At 44.4% G+C, this 24,570-nt stretch overlaps 1 long non-coding RNA gene and 1 pseudogene across 1 annotated transcript; one reads left to right on the top strand and one right to left on the bottom strand.

The window, feature by feature from the left end:
- The window catches only part of LOC149356170 (calsyntenin-1-like), a 63,367-nt pseudogene that overhangs the window by 17,357 nt on the left and 21,440 nt on the right, over window positions 1-24,570 (bottom strand).
- On the top strand, window positions 20,377-24,319 carry LOC149356171 (uncharacterized). Its single transcript, XR_016289794.1, has 4 exons — window positions 20,377-20,604; window positions 20,993-21,061; window positions 21,576-21,640; window positions 24,172-24,319. It is a non-coding gene; the product is annotated as an uncharacterized LOC149356171 (long non-coding RNA).

The following is a 24,570-nucleotide window of genomic DNA, read 5'->3' as shown; positions in this document are numbered from 1 at the left end:
AGCTGAGTGCTATTTCTATTCCCTGAAACACTTTCATGTGTGTGCTTAAGTATTTAAACAACTTGGGCAAAGTGGAGGAATATGGGGCTTAGCATACCAAGCTGAATGCCCTTTTGCCTGACCAACTATGCACTGTAAACACCCTACTGAATCAGACTACAGGTCTGATGAATGTGAATGAATTGTAAGAAAAGAATACCAATTAGCAAAACACCTATTTTCAACTTGTTGATGAGGTCACTACAACATGTTAATGCCACAATGACAATTTTGCTAGACAGGTAGAGTCGCAAGCCAATTGGTCACTCTTATTCAAGGGAAGATAGCACAGAGGAAAGGACATAATAAGGAGAGGTAAATGCTTAAATGCATGAGCTGTTTTCGGTTGCATGAGCTGTCTTCATACCGAAGAAGAGTTGTACCAAGGTAGCACCTTAATAGTTACATAGAACCATCTTTGGAAATATCACATTCGTTTTGGCAGGTCATTTCACCCAAAAGTATATGTCCACTTTGCACCCTTCTGCTCACATCTCGTACAATCATGCTGATGTCCTGTCCGTGAATGATGCTGCTAGGTAGAAAAGTTTTCATAACAAGATATAGTTGAAGCTGATTTTTTTTTTCCAAAAATGTGCATATTCAAGAGCATGCAATAAGCATTTAGTGAGAAGCAGGGAAGCGACTTGGACTAAGTGGATGTGACAGCGCACTTACGGTGGCCATCAGAGCTGCACAGGACATGCTCTTTGAGGTGGCTGGCATTGTGAGCTGTGGGTGCGCGGGGACATATCCAAGCCCACAGTGAAAACATTGGTTAAGTTGTGCGACACAGTACAGTCGGGAATGACCACAGCATTTCTGGCACCATCAATTCATAGACCTGGTCACTCTCACGACCTTCGTCCATCAGCAGAACTTGCGTCCACTCGGCTTCCATGTATGTGGCAAAGAAGGAGAATGCTCAGTGCGATTCCTCTGGGCACAGTCTGAAGAAAGCTTGTAAAGCAGAAACTGAGGGACATTAATAATTAATTTGTACACATCTTGGTGCACTAGGTAGCCTGAAGATGTTAGGATGAAATCTAACCATTCAGTGAAAAAATCCCAAAGAGCCAACAAATTTGTTCAAAACATCAGAAGGAACTATAAAGTTCCATTCCACCATTATGAAAGCAACCAAGCCATGATATTTTGTGCAGGAACCATGACACTGAGGTTAATGGTCACTGGAAAATGATGAAAAGTGTGCAACTTGCGACAGGCATGCTACCGTAGAGCTTCCTTTGAGAATCGACCGAGTAGGTGTTCCAGTCACAACCCTTGTCCACGTGGCGAGTGGCCGGAGTCAGACGAGCCGACAGCTGTTCGGGTGCACAGGCCCCTTCACCCAGCTCCAGCAGGACATCCGGGAACAGGGCCCGGCGACCGGAGCCTGGTGTGTACTCCACATGCTCCTGCATGCTGCAAGCACAAAACACACCACTGTGTTGCAGCTAGTGCAGAAGCCACTACGACCATTATAGCTGTAACATCGGCACTCTTCCTAGTCTACAGGCACCGATAAACAAGAGCACAAAGAAGGGGAAATGAACACTGTGAAGATGCTTTTTCACAAAAGCTTTCAGCCAACCCAAGTCAGTTAGTTGCATGTGATGGCAGCATCTGGTACTTCAGAAGACAAACAGAAAAAAGGAATAAAGGGTTTCCACATGTCAATTGTTGTGGCTGATGTAATATTGACACATATGCACCAAAACATTTGGCTAACTTTTTTTAATGATGTACAGCTACTTCAGCAGGTCAGCAGCAAATTTTGCCACAGTGACATTCCAAAATGTGTGTCTGTATGCATGCATGCATTTAAGTGTGTGTATGGTTTCCCTCTGTAGCCATAAACCTGTACTCAGGTGGATGGTAATCAGTAATTTCTGGCTTAAACCATACATGTTAGCAGCTTTGGTACCGTCTGCTGAGACCTGCACTGGTTGCTGTGGTGTGCAGTGCACCCCATCTACATTATTCCGCAGACACTGCAGCACGTGCCACAGATGTTTAAGTTAATGTTAAGAAAGCTAAAGAAGGATACATGCACTCTTAATATCTATAGTTGAGTTTACCTTTCCATCCAACTTTGAGCACATGCCACACATGTTGTAAGTTAATGTTAAGAAAGCTGAAGAAGGATACACGCAGTCTTAATATCTATAGCTGAATTTACCTTTCCATCCAACCTTGCACACCCTGTTGACCGTGGTGGTGACATTGACCGGATGGCTCTGTTTCTTGCTACAGTCGAAGGCCGCCACTTTGAAAATGTGGTTACTGCTTGCCTCCCAATCCAGGGGCTCCAGATAGTGCCTGGAGCACAGAAAAAGCAAGACATACTTCTTCAAGCATTTGCATGGTGAAGGTGATGAAAATTTGAGAACAAGCCTTGATAACTGGGCAAGAAAAATTCAAGGAATGAAAGAATGCAACACAGCTTGACATTGCTTGCAAGGCACGCTGGGTAATCCCGACTTGCGGGTCATTCAGCAATAGGTGGTGTCCAATCTGAACGAGTCGCAAGACATGCTGGGTACTCGGACTTGTGGGTCGTTCGGCAAGATGCGCGTGCACGGTGCTTTACTTGCAATGCGGAATTGTCAAGCTAAAATTCGGCTCTTAATATGTTTATAAGCGTTAATGAAGTCATAAAAAAGGTCTCTATGCTCTACGTGCATTATTATGCCCACACTCAATGTGCCATATTTGAATTAAGGGTGCAATAAGCGTTGTAAGTGCGAACGCTACAGCATGCGTTGTCTGTTTGTGCTGAGTTTAGGACGCTTCATTCACTCGCTTAAAGGTTCGCCTCTTGCTACTGTTACTGTGTGGCTGGTACATTGTTCTCTAATATAGTTTAGGATACATATTTCCTAGAGGTTCTGCATTTCCAAGAGGTGAATATATGAACTACCAACAACCGCAGTCTATTACATACTAGTGCACTGTGGCTGCGACAGCAAAGAGCTTGAACTGCTTGAACCATACAAATCCTTGGAGGACTTTTAGTACTCTTTCTATACATGCCGCAGTGGCCTAGTGGTTAGGGCGCTCGGCTACTGAGTCGGAGGACCCGATCCTGGACGCGCGGATGCGTTTCGATGGAGGCGAAGCGTGAAAAGCGCCCTTGTGCTGTGCGATGTCAGCACATGTTAAAGGACCCTTGGTAGCTTCAATTAATCCGGAGCCCTCTACTATGGTGTCCCTCATTGCCCACGTGTCGCTCCAAACCTCAAAAGTCTGCGTACTTACCAATGTTTTACAACCTTAGCAGGGGGCACAGTCTTTTCATGTTCTTGTAAGCTTAACTGCTTTTGTTCAATATTTGCTATGCTTTATGGAAGACTTACTGCCGAAGCTAGCATGCTTAACAACTCTCTCAAGTTAGTTAATTTTAGTTCAGCTGTAATGCAAAAATGCAACTGCAATAGAAATTTGTTGAATTTTCAGTACTACTGTGTAGTCTTTCTGCATGTACAGAATATGCCCCAACAAGCATGCACTGAGACATAGTGGCTGAAAACCTCTGTTAATGTGTGACAATATCCTGCATGGGCAAGTGACATAGCAGCTATTCCAGCAGTGAGAGGCATCCACTTACTCCAGATTTGATGGATGCAATAAGAACTTTGCTCACAAACAAAATTAACCATGCAAAATTAACCATGCTACAGTGCATAAGCACTGTACCTGCACTGCATTGCATTTCACATCTTGCATGGTGGTGTGGCACATTACGTGCCATTTACACATAACTTGCAGCTCTGAATGTTAAGGATTTCTGTATTTGATTTCCCAATGCGGGATTACGTAGATGGAAAAAATTTACAAAAAAATGCTTTGTTTTGTGTCATCTCTTGAACGTTCAGTAGCTTCAGGATGTAAAATCGATGTTGCTTCCCATCAATGCAGAAGAGAGCCTGTAGCCATTTTGCAGTCGTGTACTTTGTGCTCCGCAAGACTAGTCGAAGAAGAACCACCAGCCTGTGTACAGGCAGATGTCCCTAATGGTTCGCACCTCAGCTGCTGATGCCCAGCTATGTATAGAAATGTGGAAAGTATAACTTGTATGCATTGTATGCACAGTGCTCAAAGCAGCAGCAGCTAGGCAAAAGATGAGCTTGCCTCGTGTTTTTCTAGTTATTTCATGGTTTGACAGTGTGTATATCTTTTACATTTTTTTATACATGCAGACGAGGAAGAAAAAATATGCCTTTCGGTTTGGGGCACCACAAAGCTAAGAAACATGAGGGAAACAAATCTAGCCAGTTTCAGCTAGTCCCAGATTGGAAGTGGTGGAAGGTACGGCTCTTTAACCAAGAGTGACATTGCTTCAACCTAAGATCGGGCAGTTCTGACTTTACACGGGTACTCACCGTGATGAATGTTATGATGTGTCTTTCCTATAAGACATTCATTAATATGAATCTGGACAAGGGCTATGTCATCCGAGTAAAAAAAAACCATTGCAACCAATTGGACATTCCAGTTGGAACTGAATGGACACTCCCATTGCTTCCAATTGGATTTCCCAATTTGAACCAATTGGTTCCAGTTGTTTTTAGCCCTCGACCAATTGGATCAAACTGGACTAGCTAATTGGACCCATTAGCCCAGGCAGTTATTTGACCCAGAAAATATTCACAAAATATGTTACGTTCATTGAGAAAGGTAGCTAAACGTTTGAATAATATGCTCTAGGATCTTGGATGAATATTTCTACAACTTAACACATTGTAATATGCAAAAGGAAAACTGATTTATGAGCACTGTGGGGAGACACTCTCTGCCTCGTGCCAATCAACATTTTTCTACGGAATTGAAATTAACATGCTTTTATGGAAATCAAAGCCAACAGACACACATGCATCACACACAAGCAACACTGCACATTCAGGCACTAGTAGCATACATTAGCTCAATATGTACATCCAGAGAACACACTTCTGCTCCAACTTATATACCCAATTTATTAGGCTCTCATGCTGGGGCCGGTGGCGCTTGCCCACTGAGCGCACATATTTAATTTAATTTCAGCTCCAGTGGTGGTGTAGGTGATTAGTACAATTTATTAGGCTACGCTGCTGATAGCCCTTATTTATTATTATTTATTAAGTACCATATTAGTTCTACCTTTTTCGTCAAACATGCAAGCATTCATTGGATAAATTCGGTGCAGTTCGGCAGACCAATTGGATGCAATGGGTAGGACCAATTGGGCTCACCGATTGGAAACCCAAATGGTCCATTTGAATAGTCCATTTGGACCATCCAATTGGAACACCATTCCAATTGGAACCAATTGGAAACTGAACTCATCCAACTGGAACCAATTTGAACCCATTGCAAATCCACTTGGTTCCAATGGTTTTTTTTGACTGGGGTGCTGAAGTCAAGTGCCTAATATTTCATATTTATTTCTATAATTCTAGCCAGAAGAGAAGTTTGGCAAGGGTGCAGAAGAACTACTGGTTTGCACACAAGTTTGATGGTCTCTGAAAGAACAAAAGAATGGTGCTAACATTCATAGCTATTCCTCACTTCCCACCAGAGGAAAATGATCAAGAAGGCTCTTAAATCTAACTGCCAGCAAAATGTGTTGCAGAAATATGCACCATCCCCTTATTTTCATTGGCATGCATCTTTGAAAATTAAATGAGTCACTCTTTCTCAAGCTAATATAATATTCAGTTTAGTACACATGTCAAATCATATCAGACCTGTGAAGCAGAAAAAGAAGTTCTTATTCTCATGTTCTTCAAAATGGACGACATGGCGATCATCCGTGGGACATGTAGTGAGCGTCTTGTGTTACCCACTTTGCTATTATATATATGAAAAAGTAGAAGCACACAGCGGAAGCTGAAACAGAACACGAGCTACGCCAGCGAAGCTATAGCACGGAATCTATAGCAAGCTTGCAAAAATGGAAATTGACGAAGAGGGGGAGTACACTCTGGGGAAATGATCTTACGTTGATTAGTCTGCAGTTGGGAGATCTGTTCAAATGAGAAATGCAGCAAAGACAAAAAAATGACAAACAAATAGTGCTAACGGCAGCAGGCATAGAAGAAGCAATTGAGAAATGCCTCATGATAAAGTGGGATTATAATCAGTTAAAGCTATTTATCAGTACTAAAATGAAACAAGTAAAAAGGGTAACGCACAGGAGAGGAGAGAGGAAGCAATGAACCAGTGAATAAGGAAATTAAGGAGGCCATCGAAAATTGATGGGTGGCTTCAAGGGAACACAGTGAAGCAAAGAAGGCACAGTTATCTCAAGAGGAAATGCACCGAAAATGGGAATCTGATCAACAAATGAAGCAGCAAGTGCAGGTCCTCGTCCAGGCTAAAGTAAAGGACTCCACTGACCGCTGGCTGGCTGGAGTGCATGATGCAACTAAACAAGGGCCAAGAAAATTCTGGAACCATATCAGCTAACTGTGTAAAATTAATCAAGGAAAGCAGGAACAGATTCCGCATGGTGAGGGAATTTGCTTAGATCAAGACAACACTGCAATCTACATTACATCAATTATAGTTGAGTCATTTAGGAGTGACAATACTGAAATCTCCCCAAATGAGAGAGAAACACAGGACATCATAATAAAAAGCAGGTTATAAATGACCAGTACTAACAGGAAAAAGGTGGAAGCAAATTTTCTTAAATTCATATCCGAAGGGAGGAATGAAATCGCAATCAAGCTGAATGAGTTTGGTCCAAGAAGCAAAGAAACTTTGTTAAAAGCATTGGAGACAGTCACAACAATTAAGCAAACTCCACATAGCTCGCGATAGGAAAAATGTATGATATTCGAAAATGAGAAGGAGAAAGGATGCGCCTAAAATACTTCACATCGATTACGACATCATCTGCAGTATACAAGACGGTAATGCATGCAATGAAATTAAATATGCAGTCATGGGTAGAAAGTCATAAGATACTCGGAGAAACCCCGAACGGGTTCGGAAGGAAAAGCCGCTTGTATGACAGCCTGTTCCTGCTTACAGAATGCATAGATATAGCTAAGACAGAAAACCGACATATGTAGTCAGCCTTTTTTGACATAAGCAGTGCATACGACTATGTGAACAGGGAACTCCACTGGAACATGTTAAAAGATGAAGGTATGTGTAAAGAGGCAATTGATTTCCTGCAGGAAATATAGCGTGATAATAAAGTTGAAATTACAGCGAAAGGAGTAAAAGAACAACTGTTGAGGTACGTATGCAATTAAGGCAAGGTTCTGCTCTATCATCGCTACTCATTATGCTTTATGTGATAAAGATGGAAAGAAGGCTACAAGAGAGTAATCTAGGTTATAATCTGCTGTACAGTTTAGGTGAAAAGGTTCTTGAACAACGAATCCATGGTTTAATGTATGCAGATGATATTACTGTTAGCACATAGACACGAAGATTTCCAAACTCTGGTTACTTGTCGTGGAGAAAAAAAGAGGCATGGTTTGAGTTTTCGCACAAATAATTCAGGTGTGGCGCTTTCCAATGATACAAGTGATTCATTTACAAGATAAGGCCATAAAGTACACTGAAATTCCAGACACAAATATCTTGGGATATGGATAAACAAGCGACAGACACGCACAAAAAAGCACGAGTAGTCTGTTGGGCCAAAAGGTTTAAGAGTTGCGATATAATGAAACATAGGGCATTATAGGTGTACAACAATGTAATACTAGGAGGTATGAATTTTGAAAGGAATAATGGCGCCGGGATTTACTTTAGGAAATGCGATTCTGTGCTTAAGGGCAGAAGTTAAGTCGAGATTAAAAGCAAAGAGGGTTGACTCACAAAGGCAGAAAAGAACTAAGAACCTAACCTGTAAGAATCCAGGGTGCAAGGACGCAGAAATAAACAGCATTAAACGAGATGTAAAATCCGCAGATTGTAAAATCTAGATTAATTCAATAGAAAAGAACCATAGCATAGAACTACATCGATACTATAAAAGGCAGATCAGGAAGGAATCATTCTATGATAATTCAAAAGGCAGTTCCCTATTCTTTGCAGGGTGTCTTAGAACGAGCAGCTACAAAAAGAAATATAATGAAGAAGGTCACATGTGCTGCACGCAGCAATGCAGAGCAGTTTTTTTGAGATTCCAACTGTCCCGGAGAATATTATGAGGACATTTTGAGGAGTTATTACATTTGTTGGCTTATGCTTATCAGCACCTGATGAGACCTGGGTAGAACCTCGAACACAAGTCCAAGTTGATGCCAAGGTGCTCAGCCATTTATGGTTAGATACAGAAAAGCAGGTGATTAAAACGGTGTGGAAGGCATAAGGGATGACTTCAAGTGATTTTTGGAGAAGGGTAAGCGCACCTTCCACGAGCAGACATCTTCACTTCAAAAGAAAAAGCAGAAACCAATTGAAAGCTCGCACAAAAGCAAGAAACAAAGCTAATTGCTCATTTATGTGCGATTTCTGCACTGCTGCTCTATGGCAAATTCTTAGCTACTCTCCTACTTTCTTTTATTAATCACCAAGGCCTTTTCTTCATGTCTACATCAAGGGTGAAACATTTGTGTATCAAATAAGGTGTACAATGCAAAAGAGCTTTTTAAATGAAGTGAACAAGGCCTTCACACTGTTTTAACTTTACCGCTGCTGCAAATCCTCTGGCAATGGCAGTACACTCAGTAAAAAGGGCGAGGGAGGCTAAAGGGAAAAATCGCTGGCATAGCCCAGGTTCTCTTCCAGCTTCCTGTGTGCTTGTACTTTTTCTATAGATAATGGCGGAGTGGGTAACACAAGACGCTCACTACAAGCGCCACGGATGATCGCCATGCCGTCCAAGGCACTTTAGTGCAATGCGTTTTGAACAACGTGAAAATAAGAACTTCATTTGCTGATAAATAGATCTGATATCATTTTACGTGCCCACTAAAATAATTACTATAGACGCTTAAGAAAGAGCACCTAAATTAATTTCCACAGATGTACACTAGCGAAAAAATTGAGGGGGGCACTTTGTTGACATAAAGTATGGTGAGGCGAAAGCCTTAAGCACGGTGTTGCTGCTTGTGTCACTGATTTGTGGTCAATACATAAAACTTCGCCTCTAAGAGTGGAACACGACAGTGTCTTGCAATGCTGCCAGGGAGTCCACAGAACGCCACCGCCTGTTCGGCTCTGCGCCATGCTTGTTGGTTTATTGGTTTTTGAGGAAAGGAAATGTATCTGTCTCGCATATCTCGGCGGAAACCTGAACCTTGCCATAAGGGAGGGAGGAAGATGGTAGATAATGAAGTCACCATACTCACTAGACGCACCTTTGTTCATTCCATAACAACGAGCTGGCAAAGCGGAGTGGTTAGCGTGCTCGTCTCGCACTCCGGAGACCCTGGTTCAATTCCCCAACTCGAACAATTTCCTACTCAGATTTATTTATTTATTTATTTTACTTGGAGCATCACTATACCATCCCTTTAATTGGTTGGACGGTTACTAGCCAAAGTACAATTGGCCTCGTTTGAAATTTGCGCATTATGACGTCACGACCAATTGAAAAGCGTGACATTTCTGTCGACAACTCCTGCTTACAACGATGAGGCATCAAACGCATCCGCCTTAAAATACGGCGTAGCACATATGTCAGTAACACCTGTCTTGATGGTAGTTACAATAAAGGTCCTTCTTAGTCCTTTTCCTCTGGCGAGAAGAGTAGAATACGTAAGAATGTTAGGGCGATTTTTTGTTCTTTAAGAGAACTTAAAGCTATGTGCAAACCAGTAGCTGCCCAGTCAAAAAAAACCATTGGAACTAATTGGACATTCGAGTTGGAACTAAATGGACATTCCCATTGCTTCCAATTGGATTTCCCAATTGGAACCAATTGGTTCCAGTTGTGTTTTTAGCCCCCGGCCAATTGGATCCAACTGGACTAGCGAATTGGACCCATTAGGCCAGGCAGTAATTTGACCCAGAAAATATTCACAAAATATGTTACATTCATTGAGAAAGGTAGCTAAATGTTTGAATAATATGCTCTAGGATCTTGGATGAATATTTCTACAACCTAACACATTGTAATGTGCAAAAGGAAAACTGATTTATGAGGACTGTGGGGAGACACTCTACTTAGTGCCAATCAACATTTTTCTACGGAATTGAAATTAACATGCTTTTATGGAAATCAAAGCCAACAGACACACATGCATCACACACAAGCAACACTGCACATTCAGGCACTAGTAGCATACATTAGCTCAATATGTACAGTCAGGCCGGAATGAAACGCGAACAGAGCATGTCAAGAAAACAAAATATTTTACCTGCCTACTTTCAGCTGAAGTGTACAACTAGCCTGATTCATGTGCCTGGGTAAAGAGCCTACTGAAATGCATAATAGAAAATAGGTTGTAAAGGAATATCTCGCTGCAAAGCAGAAATGTATGACATATGCGTGTTCGCGTTTCATTCCGGCCTGACTGTACATCCAGAGAACACACTTCTGCTCCAACTTATGTACTCAATTTATTAGGCTCTCATGCTGGGGCCGGTGGCGCTTGCCCACTGAGCACAGATATTTAATTTAATTTCAGCTCCAGTGGTGGTGTAGATGATGAGTACAATTTATTAAGGCGAAAGCCTTTAATGTCTCATCGTTGTAAGCAGCAGTTGTCGACAGAAATGTCACGCTTTTCCGTTGGTCGAAACGGTCGTGACGTCACAGTGTGCCAATTTCAAACGGGGCCAACTGTACTTTGGCTAGTAACCATGCGACCAATTGAAGGGATCATATAGTGATGCTCCAAGTAAGTGGGACTGAGCTTAGTTAATTGTTTAATTACCCAATTAGCCTAATTAACTTTTCTAGTCAGGCCATATAAATAAATAAAACCGAGTAGGAAATTGGTCGAGCTCGGGAATCGAACCCCGGTCTTCGGAGTGCGAGACGAGCATGCTATCCACTCCGCCATGCCAGCTCGATGGTTTGGTGGTTTGGAATGAACAAAAGCGCGTCTAGTGAATACGGTGTCTTCGCTCACTGCCATCCTCCTCCCTTCCCTTCCAGCGAGGTGTAGGTGTCCACCGAGATATGACAGACAGATACATTTCCTTTCCTCAAAAACCAATTTACCGACGAGCGAGGCGTAGAACCGAATGAGCGATGGCGTTCTATGGACTCCGTGGAAGCGTTGCAAGACGCTGTCGCGTTCCACTTTTAGAGGCGAAGCTTAACATCTTAACCACACATCAGTGACCGCACTTTAGGTCAAAAAAGTGCACCCCCCCCCCCGAATTTTGACGGGTGTCCACCGAGATATGTGAGACAGTTACTGAGTAATTTCCTTTCCTCAAATACAATTTTCATTTTTTTCATTACGGGCCCTCTTTGTCTTTCTTCTTTCACTCCCACTTCCTCCCTTCCTCTACGGTGCGGTTCGAGTGTCCACCGAGACGACAGAGAATTACTGCGCCATTTCCTTTCCTCAAAAACCGTTGCCTTCAAACGGCAAGGCATCGCGCCGAAGGGGTGGTGGCGTTCCGTGGACTCCCTGGCAGCGCTACAACACGCTGTCGCGTTCCACTCCTAAAAGCGAAGCTTAAGCGGCATTAATTAGCAGTTAAATAGTAGTCAGGCATTAATCAGTAATTAACCATTAATTAGTGATTTGTCATCACTTAGTAATTAGTACTCAATTACATGTGGCGCCACCTGTGCCACAGAAGCAGTCAAAGTGGTGCGGAAAATGCTTTCGCCTCTACGCACTTTAGACAGTCAAAGTGCCCCCTGAATTTATTAGGCTAAGCTGCTGATAGCTCTTATTGTAAGTACTATATTAGTTCTACCTTTTTCGTCAAACATGCAAACATTCATTGGATAAATTGGGTGCAGTTCGGTGGACCAATAGACGATATGCGAAATTGCTTGGCGGTCTGGCAACACCGCGCCCACAACTTCCGGTTTCCATCTTGGCTCGGTCGAGCTCGTCGAGCTGGTGCATCGTTTGCTATGCGTACTTTCTTCTTGCCAGTGGAATTTCAACAGGCAAGCTTCAGCTGCTGCGTTGTTTTCACAGCTGATCTTTGACCAAATGTAGGTGCTTTCAATAACCGCCAGCTTACTCCTACCGCGTCCTCAGCTTCGCTTGAAGTCTGGCGCTGATGATCGCAATAATCGGCACTCGAAAGTGGATTGGAAAGTCGAACCGTGACCGCACGTGTGTTGACAAACTTCTGTGACAGTGCGAACTTTCGTTCGCGCCGACGCCAGGAGCTTCGTGCATTGCAGTATAATCACACAAGACCCTCGACCAGCTGCGTAATTCGATTCGTTTACTGTAATGTGCAATGCGCATCCGCGGTTTTCAACGTCACCGTTTCAGAGCCCGGCATCGTTTGATTTTCGACACAATTCGTTGAAACCGCGTCCTGCTAAAGACGCAGTCAGTCAGTCGACATTAACAAGAGGAAAGTAGGCATGCACATATAATTCAAAACATTGTAAGCAAAGACGCAGCTTTTTTTTTTTCAGATAAGCACTGAGCCACCGCGGCGGCTTGATTAGAGAAAGATGCTACAGCTGTAGGTGCATGCACGGACTCGATACGCTGGCAAAGTTGTGTGTGCAGGGGCGAAATTAGCATGTTCGGTTGCTTCCGAAACTTAATTAGCTTACTCCCAAACTTGGACAAATGGCTTTGTTGCGAAGCAAGCTGTTGGAGCTTGCCACAACTATAATAAAATCTGATGGCCCAATCGTTTTCAGCACACTGTTGCACGTACTTTCTAGCTTAGAAATGCGTCCCTCCTTCATAATAAAGTAGCTATATTATTCGCTTCTTTTTTTAGAGATTCGTCGCCGCAGATATCGAAGGTATAGGAATCCTCAAGAAATAAAGCATTCGCACCTCAGTTTTTATACGTAGAGTGTATTGCTTCACAAAGACTCCTTAACGCGCATAACATATGAGTATGGTCCAGAGAGTGCTCGCCCTTCTAAAACTAATTGAACACGGGAAAAACTTAACTGAGCACGTAGCAAACTAAGCAGTAATCGGCATATGGTTCTTCGAGTGAACATATTTCGGCACGGCATGAGCGATTGGCCCGCTCAAAAAAATTACCTTCTCTATTACGTTGTTCAAGTATGCGTCTATATATATTCACGCCCGACCGGAGAGTTGATAAGTGCACAAAATCGGCTACTAATTTTGATCAGAGGTAACAAAGCCTGTGGTCCTTATCTTAATTTAAACGCAAATCACCTCGAGAGATTTGTCAAAAATCAGTGCAGAAAGCGAAAGCTGCGCACTGATCCGCGTGCTGACACATGATACCTCGCATGGCGGTTTGTGTTACTAAAACGTTGGGACGGAGTAAAAAATAGAAAAGCGAAAAGCTGGAACGCACCTAGTTCTGGCACGCATCGTAGTGTCTTTTCCTAGTGGTGAGGGTAGCGCAACACTGCATCGGCATTTTACTTTTCAAACGAAGCGCAGCCGTTTTCACCCAACGCTGGGCAGCCGTTTCGTTTTCTGTACCGTACCAACATGGAGGACTTAGTTCTCGGAGCGCCGAGAGATGGCGCTGCGCATTTCGCATATCGTCGATTGGATGCAATGGGTAAGACCAATTGGGCTCAGGAATAGACGATATGCGAAATTGCTTGGTGGTCTGGCAACACCGCGCCCACAACTTCCGGTTTCCATCTTGATTCGGGCGAGCTCGTCGAGCTGGTGCATCGTTTGCTATGCGTACATTCTTGATATCGGTATAGCTGTCATGAATCTTGCGTGTGAAATTTCAACAGGCACAAATTCAACAGGCACAAATGAAATTTCAATTTGCACAAATACCAGACCTACATCACACGTTCTATGCAGATGACATCACACTTTGGGTAACCACAGTATGCGAAGGCTACATAGAAGACACACTCCAAGAAGCAGTGGACATCATTAGACATGCGCATGGGAATCCGGCCTCACTTGTTCAGAGCAAAAATCTGAACTCTTCGTGATCCGCCATAAACGAAGAAGTAGGAGTACTACGACTCCCCCCCCCCCCGCAAATAAACGTCTATGTCAATGGACGATCCATCAAAGAGGTACAAACCATGAAAATACTGGGGTTGTATTTACAAACAAATGGAAAGAATACTGACACAGTCACTCAGCTAAAACGCACGGTAGAAGCGACGGCGCGATTAATCCGCCGCATAGCTAATCGAAGACAAGGGGTGAGGGAAAGATATTTATGCCAACTAGTGCAGGCCTTTGCGCTAAGCAGGATGCTCTATGCCACCCCTTATCTCAAATTTGCGAAAGCAGAAAAGGGCAAATTGGATAGCATGATACGGCAGGCCTACAAAGCTGCGTTAGGACTCCCACTAAATGCCTCAACCGAAAGGCTTATGAGGTTAGGAATACATAACACCTACAATGAAAGAAGCCCATTTTAATGGCTCAAACAGCGAGATTAGCCAATTCCAGAACTGGTAGGAGTATTCTTACCAGGCTTGGAATTAACTTTCAACCTACGAATACAGATGCCAAAGTAGACTCACCCCGCGGCTATAGGACGGCCCTATTAATCAAACCCCTCCCCAAAAACATGCACCCCTTACACCATGAGGGTAGAAGACAAGCACGAGCCAAAGCCTTGCATAATAGATACAGACAGTGCGCTGGAACACTTTATGTAGATGCGGCAGAATACAAACATACGAATGCATTTGCAATTGTGGCTGTGAACGAGAATGGTGACCTCATCGTCTCGGCAACAGTCAAAACGAAATCCTCTCAAACGGCAGAAGAGGCGGCTATAGCCCTCGCCCTAGCGCATACCCAAGACAGCATCATACTCAGTGACTCCAAAATGGGTATCAATAATTTCGCAAAAGGCCGAATTACAAACACCTCTCTTAAAATCCTTAACGCAACCAAATTCTCACCAAATTATTCCGAACTGATATGGGTCCCAGCCCATTCGGGGAATCCGGAGAAGGAGGCAGCCCACAATGAAGCCCGAGGTTTTGGCGACCGGGCAGTGGATGAGTCTGGCTCCCTGAATTTTGCGAAGGACTCCATGATCACATATCATGATCTCACCATCATTTTAAACTAGAGAGGAGAATTTTTCCCCCTCCAGGCAAAACATTTACTAAAGAACAAGAGGCTACGTGGAGTTGTCTACAGACGAGATCGATACGCACCCCATCACTCCTCGCGCACATTTTTCCCGAGCTTTCCAACCCAAACCGCAAGCACTGTGGCCAACGTGCCACCTACGATCACATCCTGTGGGACTGCAAAATAGAGCCACCTCCGGGTGATCTAGTTACAGCTCCTTCTCTCGAGCGGTGGGATACCGTGCTGGCTAGCTCTGACCCCAGAATGCAAGTTTTGGCGGTGGAGTGGGCTGACAAAGTCGTCGAGGGCTATGTACTCTCGACCACTTAACGCGACCTCTTACCAAGCTCTTTGCGGCGAATAAAATGTTTTACAATCAATTCTCGCACCACGATTGTGCTCCTCTCAACCGTGGCTTGAGTGAACGAAATCAGCTGCTGGCAAGGCGCGACGACCTCAATGCTCCAGCAGGCCGATATGTCAACGGTGGTTGCGGCGTTCGCGTGAGCCAGTCTGCAAGCGTGACGCTACAAATTGCAACGAACGCGCCGGGCATTGTGACCTATGAAATGGCCAAAGGTGCCAAAAAAAATGCGACGAGTTTTATTCGCCACTGAGACGCAAAAAAAGATAAGTAAAATACTTGCATATCTTCTTTTTCCTCTCAGTGGAAAATAAAGCTCGTCGCATTTGTGTTTGCCTATCTTCTTTTGCCTCTCTGTGGCGAATAAAACTCATCGCATTTGTGTTTGTCACTTTTGGTCCTTTCATAGCTTACAATGCCCGGCGCGTTCGCTGCAATTTGCAGCGTCACGCTTGTAGACTGGCTCGCGCGAACGCCGCAACCACCGTTGACATATCGGCCTGCTAGAGCATTGAGGTCGTCCCGACTTGCCAGCAGCTGATTTCGTTTACTCAAGCCACGGTTGAGAGCAGCACAATCGTGGCGCGCAAATGCGCTGGTCACGTGATTTTTCTTTTATTTCGCGGGCTTTCTTTGGAGCTCGGAAAAAAGATACACGTGAAGCTTTCTTTATCGCAAATCAATGGAATGGGGATTTCTGAAGGTGCTCTCCAACTTTGCGGTTCACATTTGCTGTCTAAAGTCAATATTTTCGCGTTTAGAAAAATTATCTTAATTGCTAATTAATTAATTGCAAAACAAAAATTGCCTATAATGCGCAAGCCGGATGATAGATGTATGTAAGTGGTTTCCCTGGTCTACCTCAAATATTTTATTTGTAACCCTTGGCTAAAGTTAGCGTGGACACCCTGTATAACAGGTGTATGTTACTGGTACACACCTATGGGGCAGAAATGTGGAATCTAAAGAAGAGGGTTCAACTGCAGTTAAGGACAGCGCAGCGAGCTATTGAAAGCAAAATGACCGGTCTAACGTTAAGAGACAGAAAGAGGGCAGAGTGGGCCATGGATCAAGCACAGGTCAATGATAACCTAACCGAAATCAAAAGGAAGAAATGGACTTGGGTAGGACATGTAACGTGAAGGCAATATAACCGATGGTTTTAAACGGCAACTGCACCACTTAGTGAGAATGCCGTGACATTAAAAGATTAAAATTTATACAGCCTTTAGGTAAAGCGTGCCAAGGTTACTTTAGCTAGCATTTTAAATGGGGACGTAATCAACGATTAAATTTGAGACTTCTCTTCATAGCGCCAAAGGACTGCGGAGAAGCTGGGTCTGACGTCACGGACAGAAATTTAAATTTGTTTTTTTTTTATATATTTTTTAGGACAGGAAATGACGCAGTAACTGTCTGCATATCTCGGTGGACACTCGAACCAAGCTGTAAGGGAAGTGTTAAAGGAGAGAGTGAAAGAAGAAAGGAAGTGGTGGTGGAAAACGTTTATTTGCTCTATTTTACAGTATTTATTGGCGGCTTCAGATGGAGCCTTCCATCTTCTCTTCAGGGTCGGTTCTCCTAGTCCAGGGCTCCGCTGAGAGTAGCTGCCCTGCGAGCACGCCTTACTAGTCCTTGTTGGACTTTCAGGATGTCACTGGATAGCATCCTCTCCCACTGTTCCGCACTCGGGTTTTCTATTATGGCTAGCTCGTCTATTTTCTGGCAAGCCCATGTGATATGGTATAGGGTTGGTTTGTCTCCACATCACGGACACTCGCTCTTGTAATGCGTGGGGTAGATTTTACTTAGCATGTCCCGTTTGTAACTGTCCGTAGTGGAGGTCTCCGAAATAATTACGACCACCTCGGGATCTTTAGCTTGCACTGACATCGCACAGGGGCGATTTCCCCTCCACCGAAACGCGGCTGCCGCAGTCAGGTTGAGGCCCGGGTACTGCGCTTCAGTAGACGGGCGCATTAAACCGCGGCGGGTAGACGGACGCTAGCATTTCAATATTCCGCTGCGGTGCATCAAAGCCTGCCGTATGTCGCTGGATGTTGCCAAACATCACTAGGAGGACTTTGCATTCGGTGGTGTTGGTTGTTTTCCTTCAAAGCAACCATTTTCGAGTTCGAAATGCACTGGCATCGTAGATGACGTCATTGCGCAGCCCCCTCACCCCCCACTCCTCGGCGCTGCGCGCTGCGAACAAGCTTGAAGGCCATCGCGCTTTTAATCTTCGATTACGTCACCATTTCAAATGCTAGTCCAAAAGGACTTACCTGCAACTTTCACACATTCCAAAACCCCACCCCATCCCTCCCTCGATAATTATCATCATACACTTTGGACGCGGCTTCAAACACGCACCTTACCCTACCCTTATATACGCTCGCGCTATCACCAAGTCTTCACAAACCCCTCCTGTACCCTCTGCCGCCAACCCAAAGCCACTCTCGACCATATCCTTTTCCTCTGCCCGGCGGATCCTCCCCCGCGGGGCCTGGAGCACCTTACCAATTGGGAAGCTTGGGAGACCCTACTGCGGCCGCCGCGGTGGCTCAGTGGTTACGGTGCTCGGCTGCTGACCCGAAAGACGCGGGTTCGATTCCGCTGCGGCGGTTGAATTTCTTTCGTCTTGAAAGAATGAAAGAATTCTTTCAAGACGATGTACCAACTAACCCGTCAAAAAGTTCTACTACAGAATTTCTTTCGAGGAGAAATCCTTGAGGCCCGTGAACTGTGCGATGTCAGTGCACGTTAAAGAACCCCAGGTGGTCGAAATTTCCGAAGCTCTCTACTACGGCGTCTCTCATAGCCTGAGTCGCATTGGGACGTTAAACGCCATAAACCAAACCAACCTACTGCGCTCCGAGGACCCGCGGCCAAGCAAGCCATCGCCGCAGGCCGGGCTGCCAGCGTCATGAGCCTCCGGGACATGAACATTTGAGTGCAGTGGCGCCTTGTGGGGCCCCAAGGACCTACGTGTCCCAAACTCTCCTTTTCCAAATAAAGTTTTCACGAGAACCACACATTTACCTGTTTAAAGCTAGTAAATTTCTAAAAACTTCAGCTGCACTTTGAAGGGTCCCTGAAAAGGGTGCTTGAGCACACCCAGCAATTCTGGACAACAGTATTTTCAACGGGAGCCAGTTTATGAACTCAGTTTTTTCATGTATTGGAAGATTTCACTGTAACAATCAATATATTCACCAATCTCCCGTCGGCAGGCTTGCATTTTTTTTTCTATTAGCGTTTTTGTTATTGGCAAAAGCGTTCCCCATTGGTTTTCTACGGCAGTTCTAACTGCTCGATGCCAGCTATGGAAACAGTTTAAAAGAAAGCGTTTGCTGCACATCGGAGTATAACCATCAGTATTTCCATTACAGCCCCTTACAGTTTTCCAATTTTCAAAATTATTGTCCAATATTGCTGGATGTGTATTACAGAGTACAGGCCCCTGAGCGTTCATACCGCGTAAAAGGCTTCAAAAATGAGCCGATCATTTACAATATGTTTTTTTTTTAAATGGCGCTTCTACCCCTCAGGGCGACCAGCCGTGCCGGGCTGCCGCCCGAATCCGCACGCAATGCGTCAGGCAGCGCTCGTTATGTCAGCAGTGGAAGCGCAGCAGCAGAAGCGCATGCTCAGGAAGCGCACGCTAGAGAAGCTGTCGATTACTTCCACAAAATGAGCGCTGAAGACGCAGACAAAAGAGAGCATTCTTTCGAGTGTTATCTCTGCGGCTCTGACAAGCATTTTTCCCGCGCCTGTCCGCGTATCGCAGATAAGTGATCCAGCAATATGCGTTGTGGGGCTAGTTGGTTCATACTCAGATTTCTTTTATGCGCACAGAAAGACGACACAATAAGACAAGGTAGACAGGACGGAGCGCATACTTTCAACTGTTTCATTCCATAAAAAGTACATGAGATTTTGGTATAAATGTCATGTACTTTTTCCGGAATAGGTTTGGTTTGGTTTATGGGGTTTAACCCCAGTCAACCACGGATATCCGTGGTATATCCGAGTAAGGTCCGAATCTCCAGTGCCAGGCTGGGATGTCCATAGGGCATGCCTACGTATGTCCATATTCGGATATACGCATCGGAGATTCTGTGTATGTACGAGGGACGTTCGTTTTTGGATGGCTGGCGGACATCCGCCGGCGGATGTCCGAGGAGTATCCGTAAACATCCCTCTTGGGATGTGAGCTTACATGACATATATAATTTGTTTTCCCTCAGACGAACATTTTAAAACAAATTCTATTTTGCCAATGCCAAAATTCACACAATCACATTTCTACCACGCCGCCGCTGTGGCTCAGCGGTTATGGTGCTCGGCTGCTGTCCCAAAAGACGCGGGTTCGATCCCGGCCGCGGCGGCTATAATTTCTTTGGAGGAGAAATTCTAGAGGCCCGTGTACTGTGCGATGTCAGTGCACGTTAAAGAACCCCAGGTGGTCGAAATTTCCGGAGCCCTCCACTACGGCGTCTCTCATAGCCTTGGTCGCTTTGGGACGTTAAACCCCATAAACCAAACCAAACATTTCTACCACCAACTAGTTTAATATTCAGATTGATTAAGATCACTCAACTATGGTGTTGATGTTAAAGAACCAGAATTAAACGAATCGCTTGGCTTTCTGGCGCCAGTGCTCATAATTAACGCCCTTTTATCCTGCAGCACTCCTTCGAGGTAACCGAGGCATGTAGCCATGCATGCTGCCTTCCATGAAAACAAACCCTAATAAACTCCTACCAGGGGCCGCGGCAGAGCGGTAAGCCTAAAAGTCAACCCAATCCAATCTATCAGCCAAGCCAATATTTGTGGCGCGATGGTCTCGGTTTTCGTCGCGTGGTGCTCCTTTCGACCTTTACTTTTGCTGCAATGTGCGGTTTGTTCGCTCTGTGGTTGCTTGGCTGTGCTACAAATGTGTTGTGTCATCTACGCGTTCGAAAAGACGTTCGTTTGATTCTGAGGCTCTCGTGAAAAAGCTCCGGTGTCGCCTGACCCCTTGCCGAGACATGCTTTGTTGCTTTGGATGAAAGAAGCGGCCATGGTGTTAACACTTGCGAGGTAAGTAACTGTGCTTGAAAATTACTTTCAGGGTGTTGCTGTGGGATGACTAAACCGCATTAACGCAGTTGTACTCGGTTGCGCTACTTGTTTGCCACGGAGTGGAAGTTGCAAGCACTATGCATTAGCTGCCGCAAACGTGTTTCTCGTGTTTGTGAAAAAAAGTTGACCTACGTTTCTCATCAAAGGAGGTGATTCGTTGCCACCCCTGCAGAATTCTGCCATGGATGGAGACGGTGTGTAGTTGCATGGTGTGAATCTTAAGGCAATTGCGCGTAGGTTCATAATTACGATGAAACAGAATGCACGAAAAGCATAGTGCCAGGACGGTGTTAGTTTTTCAGTGCTTCGCGACTTAGTTTTTCTTACTTTTCTGTTGCCTTTGCAGTGTGGATGTGGCCCGGCTACCGAGTGTATTGGTGCCTACATTAATTATGCCAAGCCGTGGAAAGCACAGGTAGGTTGAAAATGTCATATAAAAGTTGTGCATACTTCCACAGCTTATTAATTTATTTATTAGGCTTGCCAAATGGAAGTCTCCAACCATCCACTCACTACACAGTACTTTGCACTGTGCAGTAGCATTGTTTAGGAAAGCTTAACTGTTGTGTTAAATTTGCGAGCTTCAGTCACATTTTTCACTTACTTCCCAATCACTGAGTGCAATGAGCTCTTGCAGTGCTTTGGTATAACTTTGCCGAACATGTTATGCCCACAGGGCTCAATGCTGAGCCAGATAGCAGGACCATATATGGCACCCCTAGAGCCACATGTTCCTGGATTGTGACCAGACCTCTCTTCCTTACTCCTGTGCAGCTGTGGATCATCAAATATGCTGTCAGTGCCCTGATGCGTGATTCATCAGTGAACCCTGTGGGCATTGTAGTTTCGACAGAGATTGTGTTTTGCTGCATCATTGACAACTTGCAGTATAAGGTGCTCTCTCATACTTTATTTTCTTGTCCATACAGTGTGGATGTGACTGACCTAAGCTAGCAGCTATATAGTACCTGCAGCTTACAGCAGCAACCTTCAGGTAAGTTTGAACTACAGTGCAAGTTTGACCCTGTCACATAATGGATACTTTCCTTCTGTTTGCTCTGTGCAGTGGAGGGTATCTAGCTATACTGCAGTGTACTTGTACAATAATGGATAAAAATTTGTGGTATGAGAGTTCTTTGTGAAACATTTTCTCTGTGCTGTTAGCCAGAGCAATTTAATCAAAAGCCTAGAACCAGGAGGGGACATGGATACTCGATCTTATTGAACAAATTTCAGCTGACTGCCTGGCGAGGCAATGCAAAAATAAATATTTTCGGAAAATCGACATCCAGCAAACTTTTCTCTATGAGTGTACCTTGTGCCCAACCTAAGTCATTAGCTAGTTTGCAACGATGTGGTAAGGATCCCTACTCTTGCACTTGAATTTTTTTGACCATCAGTGTGGAAGTGACTGCCTGTGGGAGTAGCTATGATGTCTTGCAATGTAAAAGACAAAAGAGTTACTACTGGGGCGAGTTGGAAATACATACTTGAAGGAATTGGTGAGCGCTATAGAAACACTGAAAAGGGACAAACGCACAGGACGAAGCGCTTTCTAACTACTGTTTAATCTCAGAAGAAACATGACTATATACACACATTTGACGACAAGAATGAAGGAAAAACAGGTAAAAACTACGCGCGCTTACAACAGCCGAAGATTACTGTTCTTGAGGGAGGTTAATTCTGTTCCCCCTAACATCACTGAAGGGGAGCTGACGCATTGCTTATCTGGAGCAATGTGCACTGCAAAAGCTTCGATAATTTCTTGTTCCCGTCTGTTTCTAGCCCTACCTATTACTTTGGTGTTTTTTAGCAAGGGTATGCATTTATAGTGTGCGAAATGAGGTGCCAGATTCCCGGACTTTGCAAGTTGTTCACTTGATCTTTCGTGTTCCCGGAGCCTCTTGTTAAGGCATCTTCCCGTTTGCCCTGCGTAAGTTTGTTGGCAGCTGAGGGGAATGCTGTAAATGACGTTTTCGTCACACTTTACATAGGTGTTTTCGTGTTTGGTGTTGCACCCAGGTTTCTTTTTGTGGTCTTCATTCTCGTTGACCTTTTTACACATTCCAATGAGCTTATTGGGCGCTGAAGAAACCACCTGGACTCCGTACTTGTTAGCTGTCCTCCTTATTCTGTGGGAGATATTGTGAACCTACGGCATCACGGCAGGGCGTCCCTCGTAGCTCATTTTCTTAGTTTTGTGGGACCCAGTAACTTCTCTTAGTAAGCTTTCAGCAATGCCGCAAAGTAACTGCTCCGGATAACCGCTCTCCTTCAATTGGGAGACCTGTTGGTCTACGCTCTGAATTATCGAGTGGGGGCAAGATTTTCTTATAGCTGGTTTCAGGCAAGACGTAGCTACAGCTCGCTTTACAATTCTGGAATGACTGATAATTCACAGCGTAGACCAACAGGTCTCCCGATTGAAGGAGAGCGGTTACCCGTAGCAGTTACTTTGCTGTACTGCTGAAAGCTTACTAAGAGAAGTTACTGGGTCCCACAAAACTAAGAAAACGAGCTACGAGGGACGCCCTGCCGTGATGCCGTAGGTTCACAATATCTCCCACAGAATAAGGAGGACAGCTAACAAGTACGGAGTCCAGGTGGTTTCTTCAGCTCCCAATAAGCTCATTGGAATGTGTAAAAAGGTCAACGAGAATGAAGACCACAAAAAGAAACCTGGGTGCAACACCAAACACGAAAACACCTATGTAAAGTGTGACGAAAACGTCATTTACAGCATTCCCCTCAGCTGCCAACAAACTTACGCAGGGCAAACGGGAAGATGCCTTAACAAGAGGCTCCGGGAACACGAAAGATCAAGTGAACAACTTGCAAAGTCCGGGAATCTGGCACCTCATTTCGCACACTGTAAATGCATACCCTTGCTAAAGAACACCAAAGTAATAGGTAGGGCTAGAAACTGACGGGAACGAGAAATTATCGAAAATTTTGCAATGCACGTTGCTCCAGATAAGCAATGCGTCAGCTCCCCTTCAGTGATGTTAGGGGGAACAGAGTTTACCTACCTCAAGAATAGTAATCTTCGGCTGTTGTAAGCTCGCATAGTTTTTACCTGTTTTTCCTTCATTCTTGTCAGCGCGTGTGTTCCTCCCTCTTGTGTGTATGATATGAAGTCAAATGTGTGTATTTAGTCATGTTTCTTCTGAGATTAAACAGTTGTCCTGTGTGTTTATCCCTTTTCCGTGTTTTTATAGCGCTCACCAATTCCTTCAAGCTTGCAATGTACACGCATTTTTCATGAACTGGTACAAAGCTTTGCAGTCGGGCATTTGTTTTTGCAATTTTTTTTGGAAAAGCAAAATATTTTGTATTGCAAGAAATATTCTCACCTCTGTTGCTTACAACTTACTAGTTGTTCAAGATGTAAACATGCTTTCGGAGCGGCAGATGACTAATTTACTTGGCACGGTGGACTTACTGCATACAACTGAATGGTGTCTGTCAAATTCGCTTGCTTTAATGACATATTCTGAACTTAATGTTTACTGTTTTCTGCAGAAGACGTCCCCGGCTTCTCTACAAATTCATCATGGTCTGTACAGTATCCTTCCTGCTGCTGTGTATGGCCGGCTTGATGAATTCCTCATGAAGACTGAAGACGGCATTTATGTCATAATAAAATCATCCCGACTGATATGCTTTGCCATTTTGGTCGATTGCTTTACAGATTCATGCAGATAACATACAGCAAGGTGTATGTCCGATTTCAGACACTCTGCGGGCTTTTAATAAGCCCAGTGGCCCTGGGAGGTGCACTGATTGGTGGTTGTAGTTCTGGCTTGCCTCATAATGGTGAAGAATGCATTACCTGCAAATATCCTCAAAAGATCCGCCGGCGGATATCCGAGATGGATATCTGTCGGCAGTCTAAATAATTATATTTGTACCTCCGTCGGA

Source organism: Amblyomma mixtum, chromosome 3, assembly GCF_055824585.1.
Source record: "Amblyomma mixtum isolate Tamu chromosome 3, ASM5582458v1, whole genome shotgun sequence".
Taxonomy (NCBI): Eukaryota; Metazoa; Arthropoda; class Arachnida; order Ixodida; family Ixodidae; genus Amblyomma; species Amblyomma mixtum.
The sequence above is the reverse complement of the archived record's forward strand: the minus strand, read 5'-3'. Positions and strand labels throughout refer to the sequence as shown.